Here is a 25,340-nt window from a genome sequence, read left to right as displayed (position 1 = left end):
AACAATCTTCATTCATATGAGCCGATTAACCCAGTTACAGTGAAGCTACCTAACGGCCATCATGTTCACGCTACACATTCAGGCATTGTGCATCTTTCAAAAACCATAACCTTGTTCGACGTTTGATACATACCCACATTTACTTTTAATCTCATTTCTATTTCTAAACTCATATCTTCCACTGATTGTGCGTTGATTTTTTCTTCCACTTCATGTATGCTACAGGACACGAACAATCGTATGAAGATTGGTATAGTTGAAGAGAGACATGGCCTCTATCACCTTATACCAGACCAAAACGACAAAGCCATTTGCTCAACCATTGTTCATCCTAAATGCAATATTATACCAGTAGATCTTTGGCATTTTCGAATGGGCCATCTATCAACAGAAAGGCTACAATGTATAAGATCTTATTATCCTATTCTGAGAAATAATAAAGACTTTGTGTGTAATACATGTCACTATACGAAACACAAGAAGCTTCCCTTTTCCTCAAGCATTTCGCATGCATCACATATTTTTGATTTACTTCATATGGATATATGGGGTCCATGTTCGAAAACGTCTATGCATGGGCATAAGTATTTCTTAACTATTGCTGATGATCATTCAAGATTTACATGGATACATCTTATGCACACTAAAGCCGAAACACGAGACATCATCATAAGCTTCATTGCATCCATTGAAACTCAATATAACAGGAAAGTCAAAACGATAAGAAGTGATAATGGGTCTGAGTTTCTCATGCCCAGCTTCTATGCATCGAAAGGAATCATGCATCAAGCAACATGTGTAGAAACGCCTGAACAGAATGGCATTGCTGAACGCAAGCACCAACACTTGCTTAATGTAACATGTGCACTCTTGTTTCAGGCTAACTTGCCTTCCAGTTCCTGGTGTTATGCATTATTACACGCAGCATACTTAGTGAACTGCATCCCTACTCCCTTTCTACATAACATATCTCCCTATGAAAAGCTCCATGGACATATACCAGACATATCTCATCTTCTCATTTTCGGTTGCCTATGCTATGCTAGCACACTCAAAGCAAACCGAAAGAAATTAGATCCTAGAGCACACCCATGCATTTTTATCAGATTCAAACCAAACACAAAAGGATATTTGATTTATGATCTACATTCACATAGCATCATTACATCACGAAATGTTGTGTTCTATGAAAATCATTTTCCGCAAATCATTAACTCACAACACTCAGACATGAAACTTAGCACACCTCTCCCAGAACCCTTCTTCATTACCCAACATGACTCAATCATAGAAATCACACCAACACTACCTCCAGTACATGAACCCGTAAACATTACACACGCAGTGGAACCTACTTCCTCACAACCCAGACGCTCAACACGAACCAAACAAGCACCAACGTACCTACAAGACTACCACCGTGAGCTCTCTTCACACGATACCAATCCTTCAACGAAGGTTCGTTACCCCCTGAGCTCGGTTCTTTCTTATTCACGATTGTCACCCACACACAAGCACTTCGTCATATCCATTACATCCACAGTTGAACCTTCCTCATATGCCGAAGCTTCTCAGCATGACTGCTGGATTAAAGCGATGAAAGCTGAATTGCAAGCTCTGTAATCGAACGAGACTTGGAAACTTACTCCTCTTCCTCCTCATAAGACCGCCATTGGGTGCAGATGAGTATATAAGGTTAAGCATAAAGCGGATGGCTCCATAGAGAGGTACAAAGCACGTCTCGTAGCGAAAGGCTACACGCAAATGGAAGGGCTTGATTATCTTGACACGTTCTCTCCAGTGGCGAAGCTAACCACCGTTCGTCTCCTCCTTGTTGTTGCTGCCTTGAACCATTGGCACCTGAGACAATTAGATGTTAACAACGCCTTTCTGCATGGCGAGCTAGAAGAAGAAGTCTATATGCAAGTTCCACCTGGTTTAACAGTTCCAAACACGAATTTGGTATGTCGTTTGCAGCGTTCACTCTATGGGCTCAAACAGGCAAGCCGCCAATGGTTCATGAAGCTATCAGGTCTCCTAACAGTGCATGGGTTCCAACAGTCTCACTCAGACCATTCACTTTTTCTCCGTTTTAATGGTTCAGTCACCACAATGCTCTTGGTATATGTAGACGATATTATTTTAACAGGAAATAGCAACTCCGAAATACAGGATGTGATCACATTACTTGATCAAGCTTTTAAGATCAAGGATCTCGGAAATTTGAAATACTTCCTTGGCCTGGAAATCGCGCGTTCTTCTGAAGGAATTCATTTGTCCCAAAGAAAGTATACCTTGGACATATTGTCTGATTTGGGAATGCTGGGTTGTCGACCAAACACAACTCCGATGGATTACTCTACTAAGCTTCAAGCTACGACAGGAACTCCGCTATCGGCAGAGGCTTCTTCCTCTTACCGGAGACTCATTGGCCAGCTAATATATCTCACTAACACTCGTCCCGACATCGCGTACGCAGTGCAACAGCTTAGTCAATACATGTCTAGCCCCACGAATGCTCATCTCCAAGCAGCTTACCGGGTACTACGATACCTCAAAGGCACACCAGGCTCCGGCATCTTCCTCTCCGCCACCGGGACCCCTCAGCTCCGAGCTTTCAGTGACTCGGACTGGGCCGGATGCCAAGATTCCCGGAGATCAACCACTGGTTTCGTCGTATATTTTGGTTCTTCTCTTATCTCATGGCAATCTAAGAAGCAGTCCACAGTTTCACGGAGCTCGTCGGAGGCTGAATATCGAGCCCTTGCTTCAACCACCTGTGAACTTCAGTGGTTAACTTACCTCCTTCAAGATTTCCGAATGACATTTGTTGAACCAGCTACCATCTACTGTGATAATCATTCAGCGATTCGGATTGCCACCAATCCCGTCTTTCACGAACGAACGAAGCATATCGAGATCGATTGCCATGTAGTACGTCAAAAGGTCACCTCGGATCATCTCAAATTACTCCCAGTATCATCTTCCTTGCAACTCGCGGATATTTTCACAAAAGCTCTACCTCCTGCTGTTTTTCAGACTCTTTGTAACAAGCTGGGAATGTTAAATATCCATTCCCAGCTTGAGGGGGGGATCTTAACAGCATCTAATGAAAAGTAGTTAATTCCTTTAGGTTAGTTAGAATGATTAGTTATAGCTGACCTAAGGATTCTTCATGTACATATATTGCAGTACTTACGTAATAAGACTGAGACGCATTTTTGATCTTCCATAACTAAGTCTTGAATCTTTTTCTGCATATCTCGATATCCCTACGTTATGGATACAGCATCTCCTTCTTTATCACAGTATATCACGTTTCTTAACAGTAATTACAATTCACTAAACCACGCACTTTATTTTTATTAAATACCAGTTGCTAATGTGCAAAAATTTGATACTATATTGCCGATAATTAGTTTTCTTGTTATTCAGAAATATTCTAGCAAGGTACTGTGTGTTTTCATGAGGAGAACGAATGTGCCTAGCATGCTCAAACGAAGCGTCAAGTGCCTGAATTGCTCAAGAGCATTAAAATTGGTATAGAAACAAAGACTATAGTTTTCAGTAATATTAGTTGCACACATAAAATTTGACAAAACAAGAAGATAAAAAGTTATGTAATAAATTTTAGAGTGCAAATAATATTATCTGGGCCTTGCATGTCGATGTTGTTTTCGTGTATACCAATTTTGCAAGGCAGTACTGGATATATTTATAATTGGCTGGTGTTAATGTTTTTGGGATATCTATCATTACCTTGTCCAAATAGGAATAATCTCGACGTATGCTGGTTATATATATATATTAAAGTTTTAGAAAACATGTTTATTTAGTTTCCTAGTTTCTATTTTTAGAAATTGAGATAATTGAAAATGCCATTGATTATTTTTTCTAGTTTGAAATTTATAAAATATTTTTGTACGAAGTTGTAACAAATTCTAAATAATAATAGTATCATATTCTTATTTTAATGAATATATAATTCATAAAAGAAACATATTCGTATTATATACAATATGAATTTCATTAAATTGTTTATTTAAAAATTCATGCATAATAAGTGTGATTTGTTGATAAAGAAAAATACTACAAGCTATCAAATACAGGCTATCAAATAAAGAGGTTGATCCAGTGGATTGTGTAATTACCTCCTTTATGCAAAATATACTTAGTTTAAAGTGTGTTATTACATTAAGTTAGAGATTGCATGTATTGATACTAGCAATCTTATTATAGTTTCAACTATATGGCAAAATGAAACTTTAACAATATGTTTTTTTTTGTGGCATTTTTGAGAGATGTTTTTTTTTTGGTGAATTTGATTTTATGACAGATGATGACTCAGGAAATAAAGCACTAGATAGTGGTAGTAGCAACAAGTTGACAAGTAGAAACAAACTAGAATTTGCTTCTAAGATATAGTGATGGGAAATAGGGACAAGTCATTTTGTAAACCAAAGGATGACCTCTTCAAAGAGAATTTTTGCATAATTGAATGAGGATGGTAATCCACTAAAGCCAATGGTGCACGTTGATGATTCAGTTGTTCAAGGCATTTGCACTCCATGGCAAGATGCACTTGTTTTTAAACATTTTGGAAAGAATATTGGTTTGTTGTGTTACAAGTGTGAGGTGAAGCTCCACATCACGTAGAAGTGGAAAGGTTGAGTACCATATAAGTGAGGAGAAGACCCATAAACCTGAGCCTTAAGGTTTTGGATTAGAGTGTGGTGTCAGGTCTCCTTATCTCAAAGTGATGAATGATGGGTTGTGGATGATCTTATTGGTACTATTATTATACAAAATATTGCAGCAACGGATAACAAAACACAACAAACAATGACAATCATACTATCAAACTACTTCCCTAAGACACTCCAACATATTATTGCACCAATTGGAAAACATCATACCACTGACATCACGTCGGGCTCAGTCCTATGAAACATAACTTTATTCCTTTGCAGCCACAAACACCAACAAGTGCAATACCAGAACATAAACCAAAACTTGCTAATACATATGCCCTTAAATAAACCCATGTGTTGTTGCGTGTAGTGTTGCCGTACTTGAGAAGGCTATACAAGACTAAACCCCAACCACTTTTGCACATACCACCAAACCTGTAAAGATTGGTTTATTGTAAAATGTAAACATGGGAACATGTCCAAATAGGCCAAGGATGGAGATATATAATGAGAAAGAAAGATCAATTATGAATAATTATGGTAGAAAGATAAATTTCATGCAATTAAGATACGACCAATTTAAATGCAAAATCAATGCACATAATAGTGGACCCAATGAAAACAAACAAGGAAGGTCCAACATCAATTTTGATTATAAAAAATAAATGTCAAAAGCAAGATACAACTTCCACCTCTTAGCAAGATTTACAAAAACTCTAAAAAGAAGATTCAATGGTTGTGCAATCTAACAAAACCCACCAATCCAAACCTAAACATGTATATGATTTAGGTAATAGGGTTAAGTCTATGATTAACATGCATGTTGTATCTAATACTAGCTAGGTATACATTATTTTCAAATGATGCAATGGATTCTCAAAAGGATGTTATGGAAGTTGTTCCACTTGACAATCATCTTTCCCAATAAGATGAAAGCCTAAGTATGGTACCTCTTTCCTATCAAGAAACTGCTCTAATAGCAAGAAAAATAGAGTTAAAAAAAAGGAAAGTGGCATAACGTTTGAGTTGTTGCATAAGCTTACTTCCAAAACAACAAAAGTTGGAATGATATGCTACTGAAAAAGGGAATTAAAGTGGCAGAAGCTAAAGATTGTGTAGAAAATAGTGAAAGAAACAATGAATTGGTAAGAAACTTTTCTTTATGTCCTCACTCTTGTTGCAATACATTATTTATAATATGTGACTGAGCACTAAGTGCTGCTGCTGGATATATAGCTAAAATAGAATAACCAAATGGGTGGGGTAGTGGAATGTAATTCTATTATAAAATGATTCTGTTATAGGTATAGGTATTGATAATGGTTTAGGCACTCAGGGAGTAATGCTGATTATTGTTGATTTTACCCAAGTGACTAAATGTAGTTTTTGAGGTGGGTTGGTCTCCTATTGCACCTCTTGGGCCTACTTGATGCAATCCTACCCCCCAAGGGCATTGGATAGAAGACTCCAAGAAGATTGGGCCAAAGATGCAAGAGAAGGCCCTAGGGTTCTCATGAGCCTTAGGGTAGATTTTGGGTCCATGGGCTAAGTATGAAGCCACTTATCTTTGTACATATTAGATTAAGGTTTCATTAATTTTGGTCCTTGTATTTAGGGCTCCATAATGTAGGTAGGGTACCCTAGAAATATAGGATTTTTCAGCCCTTGTATTTTAGGGCACCTAGACTAGTTTTTGTATTAGGGGTAGTTTTGTAATTCCATATGCACTAAGTGAATATTTGATGTGTGTGGTTGGAAATAAATTTAATTGAATTGCTAGAAGCCCAATCCAATTAAATTTTAGAGGGGGAGGTGAGCATTTGCTTACCACACCTCATTGCCACATCATATAGTCACACTTTGTGCATGTCCTTCATGCTTTACATGCCTCATGACACCTAAGCACACTTAGTGGAGAATCTTGGAATTGATATTGGATTAGTGGGCTGAACCATAACTAAAATTCACTAATCATAATTAGTGAAATTTTGGCTCCAAAGTTTGGCTCCACAAATTCAATTTCAAATTCAAGTGAAATTTGAATTAACCCTCCAATTTTGTGTGACACTTAGGCTATAAATAGAGGTCATGTGTGTGCATTTTTTTAACTTTGATCATTTGAATATTAAACTTTAGATTTTAGAGCTTTTTTAGAGCACAAAATTTTGTGCTCTTCTCTCCCTCTCCCTTCATTCATCTCCTTCTTCCTCCAAGCTCTTATCCATGACCTCCTATGGTGGTGAGCTTCTTCTAGACTCATTTTCTCCTTGAAGTGGCATCTCCTCTCTTTCTTCCTTCTCCATTCCGCTGCCATTCATCTTCCAAGAAGCAAAGGAATCCATTGATGAAGAAGATCCTAGGCCTACAAGCTCCAATGGAGCTTACATCACTACTAGCATTAGCTTGAACTAGTTGCAGCGCTGGTATCGCTAACATCATCCCCCACTAGGAACTTAACCTTGTCCCCAAGGTTATAAGAGTCACGCAATCCATCTCAGGCTTCCCATATGGTGACCTCAGGGGCCAGGCCAGACCAGACCATTGGACCAGCACCAGTTTTGTGGGAGGTGAAGCAGAAGTGTCCCATTTCTAATCTAGCAGAGAAAGTGGTTCAATAAAAGGGTGATTGTTAGTAATCATGGGTGGTAAGGGAGCAGGTTGGAAAGGCATGGGGCCCTGATGGAGCTTCAACAGTGATACATGGAAGACGGGATGAATCCGGGAAGAAGCTGGCAAAAGAAGGCGATAAGCGACAGGGCCATAGTAATGCTTAGAGAGCTTGTTGTAGATTGGGGAGAGGGACATTTGACGATAGGGACAAAGTTTCAGGTACACCCAATCTTCAACGTCAAAGTGTACGTCACGGTGATGAGCATCCGCCACTTGTTTCATGGCATTTTTGTCTTAAGCAGGTGGCATTGTAAGGCGGCATCAATATATTTTCTAAGCTAGAAATTCTTAACACAAGTAATTTATTTGACTCTAAATCATTTTTTTTCTGTTGCTATCAATTGAGTATTCTTGTTTGCAATGTTAAAATCGGAACATCTATTTTCTAAGTTAGAAATTCTTAACACAAGTAATTTTTTCCCCTTTGGTTGACACGAAAGGGACGGCAGCTCGCATTTCATGATAAATACAACATAGCAAAAATTCTTGTTGCATTGAAAAACATATGAATAAGGATCTAATTGTCAAATCCATTTTTTTTTTGGTTTTAAGGGATATGAGATGCCCGAAAAGGAAAACATTATTTCACCATTTTCTCAATTTATTTTACACACACTCATGCGGACGCGTGCACACGCACAATATCACTAGTTAAATTGAGATTTATAGTCAAAATCAGTTTTATCTTACAAAAACTCAACATCTGTAATTTTATTGAATTCACTTTTGACAGCAAGAAAAATATTAGTTCTGAACATTTTCTTGAAGATGGTTGTGTACCAAGTGAAGAAAGGGGATTTGGATAGATTCACACACACACCCATAAAATAAATGTAAGTTCATATTGAATCATTAGCTACTTGTGCCAATTCACGTTGAATTCCCATTTAAGAGAATAATATTTGTTGTTTCAAGTTATACTCTTACATGTAAGATGACTAAAGCTAGCATATTGTTATGTAACTTCTTTCCTAATTTGCTATCTAAAAAGTGTTACATGAACAAAATATGAGTTGGATTAAGGTGGTCATTTTGCACAATATTTGTTTAAAATAAAGGATAGGATTCAAGGACTTCACACCCCAAACTCTCATTGTATAAGTTTTGCGCAAGTTGAGCTCCCATAGTCATAAGTTTAATTTTTCTATATCTTTCGTAAGCTCCTTCTGTATCTCTTGATTGGAGTTAGATTTGTTTGTTCTTTTGATCACTTCTTATTTTCACATATATATTTTTTTATTGATATATACATCTAAAATCTCTTACTTTCCTTGAGAGGGGAAAGGTGGAAATCTTACAGCAATGGTATCACTACCTCTTTACCAACTTCAATTCTATTTACAAAAGCAACATTATTTTTATTTTCTGAGTTTGTTGATTTTCAGGGTTGCAAATTTATGTCCATATTAATTATTCTTGTTCTCAACGACTATAGTGAAAACACTACCCCCTGTTGAGAGACATGATATGCTCGAAAGGGATTCCGACGTCTCATTATCATTTTATCAATTTTGATCGCCACATTTGTACATTTTTTTAATGTTGAGTCGCACATATTTTTCTTAACGTATGTACGAGTATTCTTATTTGCAATGTTAAAATCGGCACATCTATTTTCTAGGTTAGAAATTCCTGAGAAAAGTTATTTTTTCCCTTTGGTTGACACAAAAGGGACGACAGCTCGAATTTCATGATAAATATAGCATATGAAGAAATCTTGTTGCACTGAAAAACATTTGAATAAGGATCGAATTGTCAAATCCATCTTTTTTTTTGTGTTTTATGGGATACGGCATGCTCGAAAAGGAAGACATTATTTCACCATTTTCTCAATTTATTTTAAACACACTCACGCGGATGTGAGCGCACGCACAATATCACTAGTTAAATTGAGATTTGTAGTCAAAATCCGTTTTATCTTACAATAACTCAATATCGGTAATTTTATTGAAATCCCTTTTGACAGCAAGCAAAAAATTAGTTCTGAACATTTTCTCGAAGATGGTTGTGTACCAAGTGAAGAAAGGGGATTTGGAGAGATTCACATACACACCCATAAAATAAATGTAAGTTCATATTAAATCTTTAGCAACTTGTGTCAATCCACATTGAATTCCCATTTAAGAGAATAATATTTTTATTTCAACATATACTCTTACAGGTAACGTGACTAAAGCTAGCTTATTTTTATGCAACTTCTTTCCTAATTTGCTATCTAAAAAGTGTTACATGAACAAAATATGAGTTGAATTAAGCCTTTATACTAGTGGTCATTTTGCGCATTATTTTGTTTTGAATAAAGGACATCATTCAAGGACTTCACACCCCAAACTCTCATTGTATAAGTTTTGCGCAGCTTGAGCTTCCATAATCATAAGTTTAATTTTCCTATATCTTTCGTAAGCTCCTTCTGTATATATTGATTGGAGTTATATTTGTTTGTTCTTCTGACCACTTCTTACTTTTGCATATATATTTTTTTATTGATAAAAACAACTAAAATCATTTACTTTCATTGAGAGGGGGAAGGTGGAAAACTTACAGCAATGGTAGCACAACCTCTATACCAACTTCAATTCTATTTACTAAAGCAAGATTGTTTTTGTTTTCTGAGTATGTTGATTTTCAGGGTGGGAAATTTATGTTCATGTTAGTTATTCTTATCTTGTTATCAACGACTATAGTGAAAACGCTCCCCCCCCTATTGAGAGACATGATATGCTCAAAAGGGATTTCGACGTCTCATTATCATTTTATCAATTTTGATCGCCACATTTGTACATTTTTTTAATGATGAGTCACACATATTTTTCTTTACTTATTTACGAGTATTCTTGTTTGCAATGTTAAAATTGGGACATCTATTTTCTAGGTTAGAAATTCTCAACACAAGTAATATTTCTCCTTTGGTTGAAACGAAAGGTTCGGCAGCCCAAATTTCATGATAAATATAGCATATGAAAATATCTTGTTGCATTGAAAAACATATGAATAAGGATCTAATTGTAAAATCCATCTCTTTTTTTGGTTTTGTAGGATATGACATGCCCGAAAAGGAAAATATTATTTCACCATTTTCTCAATTTATTTTACACAATCACACGGAAGCGTGCACACGCACAATGTCACTATTTAAATTGAGATTTGTAGTCAAAATCAATTTTATCTTACAATAACTCAATATCTGTAATTTGATTGAAATCCCTGTTGACAGCAAGCAAAATATTAGTTCTGAACATTTTCTCGAAGATATATGGCTGTGTACCAAGTGAAGAAAGGGGATTTGGAGAGATTCACACACAAACCCATAAAATAAATGTAAGTTCATATTAAATCTTTAGCTACTTGTGTAAATCCACATTGAATTCCCGTTTAAGAGACTAATATTTTTTGTTTCAACTTATACTCTTACAGGTAACGTGACCAAAGCTAGCTAATTTTTATGAAACTTCTTTCCTAATTTGCTATCTAAATAGTCTTACATTAACAAAATATGAGTTGGATTAAGCCTTTATACTACTGGTCGTTTTGCGCATTATTTTCTTTTAAATACAGGACAGGATTCAAGGACTTCACACCACAAACTCTCATTGTATAAGTTTTGCGCAGCTTGAGCTCTCATAGTCATAGGTTTACTTTTCCTATATCTTTTGTAAGCTCCTTCTGTATCTGTTGATTGGAGTTATATTTTTTGTTCTTCGGACCACTTCTTACTTTCGCGTATATATTTTTTTATTGATAAAGACAACTAAAATCTTTTACTTTCATTGAGAGGGGGAAGGCGAAAAACATACAGCAATGGTAGCAAAACCTCTTTACCAAATTCAATTCTATTTACAAAAGCAAGATTATTTTTATTTTCAGAGTTTGTTGATTTTCAGGGTTGGAAATTTATGTCCATATTAATTATTCTTTTCTTGTTATCAACGACTATAGTGAAAACGCTCACCCCTATTGAGAGACATGTTATACTGAAACATGATTCCGACGTCTCACTATCATTTTATCAATTTTGATCGCCACATTTGTACATTTTTTTAATGTTGAGTCGCACATATTTTTCTTAACTTATTCATGAGAAATTCACACACAAACACCCATAAAATTAATATAAGCTCGTATTAAATTTTTAACAAATTGTCTCAATCCACGTTGAAATCCCAATTAACAGAATAAGATTTTTTTTATTACAAGTTATATACTCTTATAGGTAACGTGACTAAACCTGGCATATTTTTATGCATTTTCTTTCCTAATTTCCTATCTAAATAGTCTTACTTGAACAAAATATGAGTTGGATTAAGCCTTTATACTAGTGGTCATTTTTTGCATTATTTTGTTTTAAATACAGGACATGATTCAAGGACTTCACACCCCAAACTCTCAACGTATAAGTTTTGGGCAGCTTGAGCTCCCATAGTCATAAGTTTAATTTTCCTATATTGTTCGTATATCTCTTGATTGGTGTGAAGTCCTTGAACAAAATATGAGTTGGATTAGTGGTCATTTTTCGCATTATTGTGTTTTAAATACAGGACAGGATTCAAGGACTTCACATCCAAAACTCTCATTCTATAAGTTTTGTGCAACTTGAACTCCCATGGTCATAAGCTTAATTTTCCTATATTGTTCGTATATCTTTTGATTGGAGTTATATTTGTTTGTTTTTCTGACCACTTCGTACTTTCATATATATATTTTTATTGATAAAGACATCAAAATGTTTTACATTCATTGAGAGGGGAAACGTGGAAAACTTACAACAATGGTATCACAACCTCTTTACCAACTTCAATTCTATTTACAAAAGCAAGATTATTTTTATTTTCTGAGTTTATTGATTTTCAGGGTTGGAAATTTATGTCCATATTAATTATTCTTATCTTGTTATCAGCGACTGTAGTGAAAACGCTCCCTCCTATTGAGAGACATGATATGCTCAGAAGGGATTCCGATGTCTCATTATCATTTTATCAATTCTGATCGCCACATTTGTATATTTTTTTAATGTTGAGTCGCACATATTTTTCTTAACTTATTTATGAGAAATTTACACACACACCCATAAAATTAATATAAGCTCATATTAAATTTTTAACTACTTGTCTCAATCCAAGTTGAAATCCCGTTTAACAGAATAATATTTTTTTTATTACAAGTTATAATCTTATAGGTAATGTGACTAAAGCTAGCATATTTTTATGCACTATCTTTCCTAATTTCCTATGTAAATAGTCTTACATGAACAAAATATGAGTTGGATTAAGCCTTTATACTAGTGATCGTTTTTTGCATTATTTTGTTTTAAATACAGGACAGGATTCAAGGACATCAAACCCCAACCTTTCAATGTATAAGTTTTGTACAGTTTGAGTTCCCATAGTCATAAGTTTAATTTTCCTATATTGTTCGTATATCTCTTTATTGGTGTGAAGTCCTTGAACAAAATATGAGTAGGATTAGTGGTCATTTTTGCATTATTTTGTTTTAAATATAGGACGGGATTCAAGGACTTCACATCCCAAACTCTCATTGTATAAGTTTTGTTCAGCTTGAACTCCCATGGTCATAAGCTTAATTTTCCTATATTGTTCTTATATCTCTTGATTGGAGTTATATTTATTTGTTTTTCTGATCACTTCGTACTTTCATATACATTTTTTTATTGATAAAGACATCTAAAATGTTTTACTTTCATTGAGAGGGGAAAGGTGGAAAACCTACAACAATGGTATCACAACCTCTTTACCAACATCAATTCTATTTACAAAAGCAAGATTGATTTTATTTTCTTTATTTGTTGATTTTCAGGGTTGGAAATTTATGTCCATATTAATTATTCTTATATTGTTATCAGTGACTATAGTGAAAGCGCTCCCCCATATTGAGAGAAATGATATGCTCAAAAGCTATTCCGACGTATCATTATCAATTTATCAGTTTTGATCGCCACATTTGTTCATTTTTTTAATGTTGAGTCGCACATATTCTTCTTAACTTATTTATGAGAAACTCACACACACACCCATTAAATTAATGTAAGCTCATATTAAATTTTTAACTACTTGTCTAAATCCACGTTGAAATCCCGTTTAACAGAATAATATTTTTTTATTACAAGTTATACTCTTATAGGTAACGTGACTAAAGCTATCATATTTTAATGAACTATCTTTCCTAATTTTCTATCTAAATAGTCTTACATGAACAAAATATAAGTTGGATTAAGCCTTTATACTAGTGGTCGTTTTACGCATTATTTTGTTTTAAATACAGGATAGGATTCAAGGACATCACACCCCAAACTCTCAATGTATAAGTTTTGTGCAGTTTGAGTTCCCATAGTCATAAGTTTAATTTTCCTATATTGTTTGTATATCTCTTGTATGGTGTGAAGTCCTTGAACAAAATATGATTTGCATTAGTGGTCGTTTTTGCATTATTTTGATTTAAATACAGGACAGGATTCATGGACTTCACATCCCAAACTCTCATTTTATAAGTTTTGTGCAGCTTGAACTCCCATGGTCATAAGCTTAATTTTCCTTTATTGTTCATATATCTCTTGATTGCAGTGAAGTCCTTGAACAAAATATGAGTTGGATTAGTGGTCGTTTTTGCATTATTTTGTTTTAAAAACAGGGCAGGATTCAAGGACTTCACATCCCAAACTCTCATTGTATAAGTTTTGTGCAGCTTGAACTCCCATGGTCATAAGCTTAATTTTCCTTTATTGTTCGTATATCTCTTGATTGGAGTTATATTTATTTGTTCTTCTGATCACTTCGTACTTTCATATACATTTTTTATTGATTAAGACATCTAAAATATTTTACTTTCATTGAGTGGGGAAAGGTGGAAAACTTACAGCAATGGTATTACATCCTCTTTACCAACTTCAATTCTATTTACAAAAGCAAGATTGATTTTATTTTCTTTATTTGTTGATTTTCAGGGTTGGAAATTTATGTCCATATTAATTATTCTTATATTGTTATCAGTGACTATAGTGAAAACGCTCCCCCATATTGAGAGAAATGATATGCTCAAAAGCTATTCCGATGTATCATTATCAATTTATCAGTTTTGATCGCCACATTTGTTCATTTTTTTAATGTTGAGTCGCACATATTCTTCTTAACTTATTTATGAGAAACTCACACACACACCCATTAAATTAATGCAAGCTCATATTAAATTTTTAACTACTTGTCTAAATCCACGTTGAAATCCCGTTTAACAGAATAATATTTTTTTATTACAAGTTATACTCTTATAGGTAACGTGACTAAAGCTAGCATATTTTTATGCACTTTCATTCCTAATTTCCTATCTAAAAAGTCTTACATGAACAAAATATGAATTGGATTAGGCCTTTATACTAGTGGTCGTTTTTCGCATTATTTTATTTTAAATACAGGACAGGATTCAAGTACTTCACACCCCAAACTCTCAATGTATAAGTTTTGTGCAGTTTGAGTTCCGATAGTCATAAGTTTAATTTTCCTATATTGTTCGTATATCTCTTGATTGGTGTGAAGTCCTTGAACAAAATATGAGTTAGATTAATGGTTGTTTTTGCATTATTTTGTTAAATACCGGACAGGATTCAAGGACTTCACATCCCAAACTCTCATTGTATATGTTCTGTGCAGCTTGAACTCCCATGGTCATAAGCTTAATTTTCCTATATTGTTCGTATATCTCTTGATTGGAGTTATATTTGTTTGTTCTTCTTATCACTTCGTACTTTCATATATATTTTTTATTGATAAAGACATCTAAAATGTTTTACTTTCATTGAGCTGGGAAAGGTGGAAAACTTACAGCAATGGTATCACAACCTCTTTACCAACTTCAATTCTATTTACAAAAGCTAGATTATTTTTATTCTCTGAGTTTGTTTATTTACACGGTTGGAAATTTATGTCCATATTAATTATTCTTATCTTGTTATCAACGATGATTGTGAAAACACTCCCCCCTATTGAGAGACATGATATGCTCAAAAGGGATTCCGACGTCTCATTATCATTTTATAAATTTTGACCGCCACATTTGTACATTTTTTTAATGTTGAGTCGCACATATTTTTCTTAACTTATTTATGTGAAATTCACACACACCCACCCATAAAATTAATATAAACTCATATTAAATTTTTAACTAGTCTCAATCCACGATGAAATCCCATTTCAAAGAATAATATTTTTTATTACAAGTTATACCCTTATAGGTAACGTGACTAAAGCTAGCATATTTTTATGCACTTTCTTTCCTAATTTCCTATCTAAATAGTCTTACATGAACAAAATATGAGTTGGATTAATACTATATGCTAGTGGTTATTTTTCGCATTATTTTGTTTTAAATACAGGACAGGATTCAAGGACTTCACACCCCAAACTCTCAACGTATAACTTTTGTGCAGCTTGAGCTCCCATAGTCATAAGTTTAATTTTCCTATTTATATCGTATATCTCCTGATTGGTGTGAAGTCCTTGAACAAAATATGAGTTGGATTAGTGGTCGTTTACGCACTATGTTTTTTTAAATACAGGACAGGATTCAAGGACTTCACATCCCAAACTCTCATTGTATACGTTCTGTGCAGCTTGAATTCCCATGGTCATAAGCTTAATTTTCCTATATTGTTCGTATATCTCTTGATTGGAGCTATATTTGTTTGTTTTTCTGATCACTTCTTACTTTCATATATATTTTTTATTGATAAAGACATCTAAAATGGTTTACTTTCATTGAGAGGGGAAAGGTGGAAAACTTATAGCAATGGTATCACAACCTCTTTACCAACTTCAATTCTATTCACTAAAGCAAGATTATTTTTATTTTCTGAGTTTGTTGACTGTCAGGGTTGGAAATTTATGTCCATATTAATTATTCTTATCTTTTTATCAGCGACCATAGTGAAAACACTCCTCCCTATTGAGAGACATGAGATGCTAAAAAGGTATTCCGACGTCTCATTATCAATTTATCAATTTTGATCGCCACATTTGTTCATTTTATTAATGTTGAGTCGAACATATTTTTCTTAACTTATTTATGAGAAACTCACACACACACCCATAAAATTAATATAAGCTCATTTTAAATTTTTAACTACATGTCTCAATCCACGTTGAAATCGCATTGAATAGATCGAATAATATTTTTTATTACAAGTTATATCCTTATAGGTAACGTGACTAAACCTAGCATATTTTTATGCACTTTCTTTCCAAATTTCCTATCTAAATAGTCTTAAATGGACAAAATATGAGTGGGATTAAGCCTTTATATTAGTGGTCGTTTTTCGCATTATTTTTTTTAAAATACAGGATAGGATTCAAGGACATCACACCCCAAACTCTCAATGTATAAGTTTTTTGCAGTTTGAGTTCCCATAGTCATAGGTTTAATTTTCCTATATTGTTCATGTATCTCTTGATTGGTGTGAAGTCCTTGAACAAAATATGAGTTGGATTAGTGGTCGTTCTTCGCATTCTGGTGTTTTAAATATGGGACAGGATTCATGGACTTCACACCGCAAACTCTCCTTGTATAAGTTTTGTGCAGCTTGAACTCCCATAGTCATAAGCTTAATTTTCCTATATTGTTCGTATATCTTTTGATTGAAGTTATATTTGTTTTTTCTTCTAATCACTTCATACTTTCATATATATTTTATATTGATAAAGACATCTAAAATGTTTTACTTTCATTGGGACGGGAAAGGTGGAAAACTTACAGCAATGGTATCAAAAACTCTTTACAAACTTCAATTCTATTTACAAAAGCTAGATTATTTTTATTTTCTGAGTTTCTTGATTTTCAAGGTTGGAAATTTATGTCCATATTAATTATTCTTATCTTGTTATTAACAACTATAGTGAAAACGCTCTCCCCTATTGAGAGATATCATATGCTCAAAAGGGATTCCGACGTCTCATTATCATTTTATCAATTTTGATCGCCACATTTGTACATTTTTTTAATGTTGAGTCACACATATTTTTCTTAACTTATTTATGTGAAATTCACAAACACACACCCATAAAATTAATATAAGCTCATATTAAATTTTTAACTACTTGTGTCAATCCACGATGAAATCCCATTTAAAAGAATAATATTCTTTATAACAAGTTATACCCTTATAGGTAACGTGACTAAAGCTAGCATATTTATATGCACTTTCTTTCCTAATTTCCTATCTAAATAGTCTTACATGAACAAAATATGAGTTGGATTAAGCCTTTATACTAGTGGTCATTTTTCGCATTATTTTGTTTGAAATACAGGACAGGATCCAAGGACATCACACCCCAAACTCTCAATGTATAAGTTTTGTGCAGTTTGAGTTCCCATAGTCATAAGTTTGATTTTCCTATATTGTTCATATATCTCTTGATTGGTGTGAAGTCCTTGAACAAAATATGAGTTGGATTAGTGGTCGTTCTTTGCATTCTTGTGTTTTAAATTCAGGACAGAATTCAAGGACTTCACATCCCAAACTCTCATTGTATAAGTTTTGTGTAGCTTGAACTCCCATAGTCATAAGCTTAATTTTCCTATATTTTTCGTATATCTCTTGACTGGAGTTATATTTATTTGTTCTTCTGATCACTTCGTACTTTCATAGATATTTTTTATTGATAAAGACATCTAAAATGTTTTACTTTCAGTGAGATGGGAAAGGTGGAAAACTTACAGGAATGGTATCACAACCCCTTTACCAACTTCAATTCTATTTAAAAAAGCTAGATTATTTTTATTTTCTGTGTTGGTTGATTTTAAGGGATGGAAATTTTTGTCCATATTAATTATTCTTATCTTGTTATCAACGACTATTGTGAAAACGCTCCCCCCTATTAAGAGACATGATATGCTCAAAAGGTATTCCGACGTCTCATTATCAATTTATCAATTTTGATCTCCACATTTGTACATTTTTTTAATGTTGAGTCACACGTATTTTTCGTAAGTTATTTATGAGAAATTCCCACACACACCCACCCATAAAATTAATATAAGCTCATATTAAATTTTTAAGTTCTTGTCTCAATCCACATTGAAATCCCATTTAAAAGAATAATATTCTTTATAACAAGTTATACCCTTATAGGTAACGTGACTAAAGCTAGCATATTTATATGCACTTTCTTTCCTAATTTCCTATCTAAATAGTCTTACATGAACAAAATATGAGTTGGATTAAGCCTTTATACTAGTGGTCATTTTTCGCATTATTTTGTTTGAAATACAGGATAGGATCCAAGGACATCACACCCCAAACTCTCAATGTATAAGTTTTGTGCAGTTTGAGTTCCCATAGTCATAAGTTTGATTTTCCTATATTGTTCATATATCTCTTGATTGGTGTGAAGTCCTTGAACAAAATATGAGTTGGATTAGTGGTCGTTCTTTGCATTCTTGTGTTTTAAATTCAGGACAGAATTCAAGGACTTCACATCCCAAACTCTCATTGTATAAGTTTTGTGTAGCTTGAACTCCCATAGTCATAAGCTTAATTTTCCTATATTTTTCGTATATCTCTTGACTGGAGTTATATTTATTTGTTCTTCTGATCACTTCGTACTTTCATAGATATTCTTTATTGATAAAGACATCTAAAATGTTTTACTTTCATTGAGATGGGAAAGGTGGAAAACTTACAGGAATGGTATCACAACCTCTTTACCAACTTCAATTCTATTTAAAAAAGCTAGATTATTTTTATTTTCTGTGTTTGTTGATTTTAAGGGATGGAAATTTTTGTCCATATTAATTATTCTTATCTTGTTATCAACGACTATAGTGAAAACGCTCCCCCCTATTGAGAGACATGATATGCTCAAAAGGTATTCCGACGTCTCAATATCAATTTATCAATTTTGATCTCCACATTTGTACATTTTTTTAATGTTGAGTCGCACGTATTTTTCTTAAGTTATTTATGAGAAATTCCCACACACACACACCCATAAAATTAATATAAGCTCATATTAAATTTTTAACTTCTTGTCTCAATCCACATTGAAATCCCATTTAAAAGAATAATATTCTTTATAACAAGTTATACCCTTATAGGTAACGTGACTAAAGCTAGCATATTTTTATGCATTTTCTTTCCTAATTTCCTATCTAAATAGTCTTACATGAACAAAATATGAGTTGGATTAAGCCTCTATACTAGTGGTCGTTTTTCGCATTATTTTGTTTGAAATACAGGACAGGATCCAAGGACATCACACCCCAAACTCTCAATGTATAAGTTTTGTGCTGTTTGAGTTCCCATAGTCATAAGTTTCATTTTCCTATATTGTTCATATATCTCTTGATTGGTGCGAAGTCCTTGAACAAAATATGAGTTGGATTAGTGGTCGTTCTTCGAATTCTTGTGTTTTAAATTCAGGACAGGATTCAAGGACTTCACATCCCAAACTCTCATTGTATAAGTTTTGTGTAGCTTGAACTCCCATAGTCATAAGCTTAATTTTCCTATATTTTTCGTATATCTCTTGACTGGAGTTATATTTATTTGTTCTTCTGATCACTTCGTACTTTCATAGATATTTTTTATTGATAAAGACATATAAAATGTTTTACTTTCATTGAGATGGGAAAGGTGGAAAACTTACAGGAATGGTATCACAACCTCTTTAACAACTTCAATTCTATTTAAAAAAGCTAGATTATTTTTATTTTCTGTGTTTGTTGATTTTAAGGGATGGAAATTTTTGTCCATATTAATTATTCTTATCTTGTTATCAACGACTATAGTGAAAACTCTCCCCCCTATTGAGAGATATGATATGCTCAAAAGGTATTCCGACGTCTCAATATCAATTTATCAATTTTGATCTCCACATTTGTACATTTTTTTAATGTTGAGTCGCACGTATTTTTCTTATGTTATTTATGAGAAATTCACACACAGACCCATAAAATTAATATAAGCTCATATTAAATTTTTAACTTCTTGTCTCAATCCACGTTGAGATTCCATTTAAAAGAATAATATTCTTTATTACAAGTTATACCCTTATAGGTAAGCTGACTAAAGCTAGCATATTTTATGCACTTTCTTGCCTACTTTCCTATCTAAATAGCCTTACATGAACCAAATATGAGTGTGATTAAGCCTTTATACTGATGGTCGTGTTTCGCATTATTTTGTTTGAAATACAGGACAGGATCCAAGGACATCACACCCCAAACTCTCAATGTATAAGTTTTGTGCAGTTTGAGTTCCCATAGTCATAAGTTTGATTTTCCTATATTGTTCATATATCTCTTGATTGGTGCGAAGTCCTTGAACAAAATATGAGTTGGATTAGTGGTCGTTCTTCGCATTCTTGTGTTTTAAATTCAGGACAGGATTCAAGGACTTCACATCCCAAACTCTCATTGTATAAGTTTTGTGTAGCTTGAACTCCCATAGTCATAAGCTTAATTTTCCTATATGTTTCGTATATCTCTTGACTGGAGTTATATTTATTTGTTCTTCTGATCACTTCGTACTTTCAGAGATATTTTTTATTGATAAAGACATCTAAAATGTTTTACTTTCATTGAGATGGGAAAGGTGGAAAACTTACAGGAATGGTATCACAACCTCTTTACCAACTTCAATTCTATTTAAAAAAGCTAGATTATTTTTATTTTCTGTGTTTGTTGATTTTAAGGGATGGAAATTTTTGTCCATATTAATTATTCTTATCTTGTTATTAACGACTATTGTGAAAACGCTCCCCCCTATTGAGAGACATGATATGCTCAAAAGGTATTCCGACGTCTCAATATCAATTTATCAATTTTGATCTCCACATTTGTACATTTTTTTAATGTTGAGTCGCACGTATTTTTCTTAAGTTATTTATGAGAAATTCCCACACACACACACCCATAAAATTAATATAAGCTCATATTAAATTTTTAACTTCTTGTCTCAATCCAGGTTGAAATCACATTTAAAAGAATTATATTTTTTATTACAAGTTATACTATTATAGGTAATGTGACTAAAGCTAGCATATCTTTAGGCACTTTCTTTCCTAATCTCCTATCTAAATAGTCTTACATGAACAAAATATGAGTTGGATTAAGCCTTTATACTAGTGGTCATTTTTCGCATTATTTTGTTTTAAATACAGGACAGGATTCAAGGACTTCACACCCCAAACTCTCACGTATAAGTTTTGTGCAGCTTGAGCTCCCATAGTCATAAGCTTAATTTTCCTATTTTGTTCGTATATCTCTTGATTGGTGTGAAGTCCATGAAAAAAATATGAGTTGGATTTGTGGTTGTTTTTCGCATTATTGTGTTTTAAATACAGGACAGGATTCAAGGACTTCACACCTCAAACTCTCATTGTATAAGTTTTGTGCAGCCTGAACTCCCCTAGTCATAAGCTTAATTTTTCTATATTTTCGTATATCTCTTGATTGGAGGTATATTTGATTGTTCTTCTGATCACTTTGTACTTTCATATATATTTTTTATTGATAAAGACATCTTAAATGTTTTACTGTCATTGAGAGGGGAAAGGTGGAAAACTTACAGCAATGGTATGACAACCTCTTTACCAACTTCAATTCAATTTACAAAAGGATGATTATTTTTATTTTCTGAGTTTGTTGATTTTCAGGGTTTGAAATTGATGTCCATATTAATTATTCTTATCTTGGTATCAACGACTATAGTGAAGACGCTCTCCCCTATTGAGAGACATGATATGCTCAAAAGGGATTCCGACGTCTCATTATCATTTTATCAATTTTGATCGCCACATTTGTACAGGTTTTTTAATGTTTAGTCGCACATATTTTTCGTAACTTATTTATGAGAAATTCACACACACACCCATAAAATTAATATAAGCTCATATTAAATTTTTAACTAGTCTCAATCCACGTTGAAATCCCATTTAACAGAATAATCTTTTTTATTACAAGTTATACCCTTATAGGTAACGTGACTAAAGCTAGCATATTTTTATGCACTTTCTTTCCTAGTTTCCTATCTAAATAGTCTTACATGAACAAAATATGAGTTGGATTAAGCCTTATACTTGTGGTCATTTTATGCATTATTTTGTTTTAAATATAGGACAGGATTCAAGGACTTCACACCGCCAAACTCTGAATGTATAAGTTTTGTGCAGCTTGGGCTCCCATCGTCATAAGTTTAATTTTCCTATGTTGTTCGTATATCTCTTGATTGGTGTGAAGTCCTTGACAAAATATGAGTTGGATTAGTGGTCGTTTTTCGCATTATTGTGTTTTAAATACAGGATAGGATTCAAGGACTTCACACCCCAAACTCTCATTGTATAAGTTTTGTGCAGCTTGAACTCCCGTAGTCATTAGCTTAATTTTCCTATATTGTTCCTATATCCCTTGATTGGAGTTATATTTGTTTGTTCTTCTGATCACTTCGTACTTTCATATATATTTTTTATTGATAAAGACATCTAAAATATTTTACTTTCATTGAGAGGGGAAAGGTGGGAAGCTTACAGCAATGGTTGTCACAACCTCTTTACCAACTTCAATTCTATTGACAAAAGCAAGATTATTTTTTTCTGATTTTGTTGATTTTCAGGGTGGGAAATTTATGTACATATTAATTATTCTTATCTTTTTATGAATGATTACAGTGAAAACGTTGTCCCTCATCTTGATAGTCATGATATGCACAAAAGGGAATTCGTCGTCTTGTTATCATTTTATCAATTTCAGTTGGCACATAGGTACATTTTGTTATTGTTTAGTGATGCTATAACACCGGGTGTAAAATTTTCAATCCAAAGCAAATGTTACTCTTTTTATTTTGTATTTTGTATACTTCTAATCAAATCGAGGTTTTTAGGCATAATCAATTTTACCTGACAATATCCAAACATCTTTATTTTTTTAAAAAAAGTCAAGTTAAGTATTCTAAAGTCAAAATCAATTTTCATTATTCTCTCACAATGAAATGAAATCCACTCTGTGTAATTTTTTCAACCTAAGACAATTTTGTTTTATAAATTGAGATTTAGAGCCAAAATCATTTTTAACTGACAATAACTCAACATCTGTATTTTTATTGAAATCACATTTTATAGCAAACAAAATATTAGTTCTAATATTTTTCACTATGAAACTACTCACACAAAATATGTTTTATTTTACCTTTTTTTTTCTTGTACCACGCCATCCATTCTCTCTGAAATATATAGGTATATCAATTATTGGAAATTGGGACCAATTGGAATCAGAAGTGGTCAGCCTATTATATGAATAGATTATATGGTGCGGTGGCTATTGTACACTGTCCCTAGCGCTAACTATAGTTTAGGGGATACTTTCTCATCTCAGATATGGAGTAGTCTCTGGTTTGGATTTAAGCAATAATCCTAATTTTTTTATTTTTGCTTTCGAGATACACGACCCTGTAAAATCAAATTATTCAGCCTCAGCTGCGGGCGGTTTCGAGGTGTATAAGCTCCTTTTTGGTCATGAGAATATAACTTGTTTTATATTAGGGAATTACTTTAGTACAATGTATTCAGGGTGAGCTCTTAACATTTATAATTATTGAAATAGTGACATGTATCATATTTAAATAAAAAACGTAGATAGTATAAAAATGTGTACTAAAAGTTTACCTATGATCACTTTCATATGAGATAAAAAGCGCTTTAATATGAGATAACAATAGGATAAAAATTGAATAAATTTTCAATTAAGTTTTATAAAAAAATCACTTTTTTTCACTTGTATATATTGCCTTCGCTTCAAGTTGATAGTTAAGGGATGATTGAATAAATTGTTGATGCATGCTATAATTCAGTTAGTTAGTTAGGAGTTAGGAGTTAGTTAGTTTGACAGCTATGAAGGTTGTTGTAGTTACATATGCAGTGTGTATACAAATAATAGTGATCATGAATGAGATATATGAGAGTGCAGAAGTTTTAATTCAAAATTCTAAGTTCCCTCTATTTTTTCTCAATCAATTCCTTCATCTTCTCTTATTCTCTAACATAGAGTGAGTGAGTGCATAGTGTGAGTGTGTGTGAAGAGCTTTATTTGTTCCAACAAACTGGTATTCAGAGCTGAGGTTCAAGATCCTTGGATACCGACATTGAGATGGCTTCCTCGAATGGAAATTTTCCAGCATCTAGGCCTGTTCTCAAAGGCAAGAACTATGATGATTGGTGTGCTCAGATGAAGGTAATATTTCGATTTCAAGATGTGATAGAAGTGGTGCAAGAAGGGGTTCAAGAACTTGACAGGAACCCTATTGATGCACAGAAGGTGGCTCATCGTGATTTGATGAAAAGAGATGCAAAGGCATTGTTCATTATTCATCAGTGTGTAGATGCAGATAATTTTCAGAAAATTAGATCTGTTGATACTACAAATAAGGCATGGGATACTCTAGAGAAATCCTATGCAGGGGATAGCAAACTTAAGAAGGTGAAGTTGCAGACCTTGAGAAGGCAGTATGAACTTTTACAGATGAGTGATCAAGAAAGCATTGGTGAGTTCTTTTCTTGAATCTTGGCAATTACAAATAAAATGAATGCTTATGGTGACAAGCAATCAGACTTGGGGATCATTGACAAGGTATCAAGAACCTTGACACCAAGATTCGATCATATAGTGGTGGCAATTGAGCAAGGCCAGAATCTTGAAGAAATGAAGATTGAAGAACTGCAAGGAATACTTAAAGCTCAAGAGATGAGGCTCAATGAAAGAAATTCACAAAGATCAGTTAAGCAAGCTATGCAAGCCCAAACAACCAAAGGGAACAACTATGATGGTGGCAAGAATAAGAAGGGAAAGGGAAAGTGGAAGAACAATAAGTGGAAGGGGTCAAGTGAGGGGCTCTAGCAATTCTAGTAATCATAACCAGAATGAAGAAACTGACAAGAAAAGTGGAGGGAATCACAAAGTGGGCAAGAAGAAATTCAACAAGAAAGGGAT

This window comes from Glycine soja, chromosome 4 (genome assembly GCF_004193775.1).
Source record: "Glycine soja cultivar W05 chromosome 4, ASM419377v2, whole genome shotgun sequence".
NCBI lineage: Eukaryota > Viridiplantae > Streptophyta > Magnoliopsida > Fabales > Fabaceae > Glycine > Glycine soja.
The sequence above is the reverse complement of the archived record's forward strand: the minus strand, read 5'-3'. Positions refer to the sequence as shown.